The sequence below is a fragment of the Hippopotamus amphibius genome, chromosome 5 (assembly GCF_030028045.1).
Source record: "Hippopotamus amphibius kiboko isolate mHipAmp2 chromosome 5, mHipAmp2.hap2, whole genome shotgun sequence".
In the NCBI taxonomy this organism is placed as follows: domain Eukaryota; kingdom Metazoa; phylum Chordata; class Mammalia; order Artiodactyla; family Hippopotamidae; genus Hippopotamus; species Hippopotamus amphibius.
In genome coordinates, this window is record NC_080190.1 from 106,332,795 (window position 1) to 106,334,507 (window position 1,713).

Consider the following 1,713-nt stretch of genomic DNA (forward strand, 5'->3'; position numbering starts at 1 on the left):
GCATACAATACTGCAATCAGTATCTGTACATACATCCTTGAATTAATATTTGATCATTTAGAAGAGATTCCTAGAAGCTGTATCACTTGGTCAAAAGTATGAATTTGATGCATGTGGTCAAATTGCTTTCCTGAGAGTTTCCAGCATTTTACCTATATTGACAGTATATGGGAGTGCTCGTTTCCCAGCATCCTAGATATCATGGGGTAGTTAATGTAAAAAAAAAATCTTGATTTTGTTGATTTTACATGAAAATATGCATGTAAATATGTGTTATGTGGCAATGCTGTAATCGCTAATGAAGCCGGATATTTTTCACACATTTATTGGACATTTATATTTTTCTTCTTATATGAATTGCCAGTTTACGGCCCATACCCATTTTTCTATTATCTGTTTGTATTTTCCTTATAGTTTTATAAGAATTCTTTGTACACAAAGAAGAGTTCATTTTTATCTGTCATAAATTCGCAGTCTTTGCCTTTCTATTTTTTATGATGGCCTTTTATATTTAGAAGCTTTAAGGTTTATGTGAATGGAATAATTTCTGATGCTCTTCGAAATTATCTGTGGCATGCATTCCTAATGATTTGAGGGGGGATGCATTTATATGTACACATAATTACTTTGGACCCTTATCCATGGAGGGTTAGATGTGCAGATATTAAAAAGATATACAGCCTGCCTTCTTCCTTTTGGCTGGTACCACCATCTTCCAGTGATTCTCCAAAATGACGAACACAAAGGAGAAGAGGCAAGGCATCCACTATCTGTTCTCTAGGCCTTTTAGAGAACATGGAATTGTTCCTTTGGCCACATACCTGTGAATCTATAAGGGAATGGGTACTGTTCAAAAAGGAATGCCCCACAAATGTTACCATGGCAAAACTGGAAGAGTCTACAGTGTTACCCAGCATGCTGTTGGCATCATTATAAACAAAGAAGTTAAGGGCAAGATTCTTGCCAAGAGAATTACTGTGCGTATCGAGCATATTAAGCACTCTGAGAGCCGAGATAGCTTCCTGAAACGGGTGAAGGAAAATGATCAGAAAAAGAAAGAAGTCAAAGAGAAAGGCATTTGGGTTCAACTGAAGCACCAGCCTGCTCCACCCAGAAAAGCACAACTTCGTGAGAACCAATGGAAAGGAGCCTGAACTGTTGGAGCCCATTCCCTATGAATTCATGGCATAATGGGTGTAAAGAAATAAAAGACCTGGACTGTATTAAAAAAAAAAAAAACAAAAAGAAAGAAAGAAAGGTATACAGAGTATAGAAAAGCCAGAAATGAAGTCACTCATATATTTTGTTATAGGATTTAGCGTTTAAAGTAGAGACATATATACAAATCAACACAATTCTTAATTTTTTTAGTAATTTCAAATTTTGAATTTGCTTTTATATACATGTATCAGGTATTTTTGTGTTTAAATATTTAAATAAAACATTTCTTCACAGAGTCGATGTAATATACTTTTTCCTGTTACTAGCCAAGTTAGCAAAGTTACAATATATCAATAAATATAACATGCTTATATTTATTCAAGGTACCACAACAAGAGAAATATGAATGAAGACTAAGAAATTTATGAAAATTTTTTCCAGTACCAGACAGGATGCTTATGTGTAGAGGAAATAATATTAAATACAATTGAGATAACTAAAATTAGACGCATGTAGCACTGTATCTATTATTTTCTTTTCCTTATTCTCTTT

The 1,713-nt window shown here is 33.9% G+C and overlaps 1 pseudogene; it reads left to right on the forward strand.

The window, feature by feature from the left end:
• The first annotated feature begins 728 nt into the window (after positions 1-728).
• On the forward strand, positions 729-1,191 carry LOC130853076 (60S ribosomal protein L21-like; annotated as a pseudogene).
• The last annotated feature ends 522 nt before the right edge of the window (positions 1,192-1,713 follow it).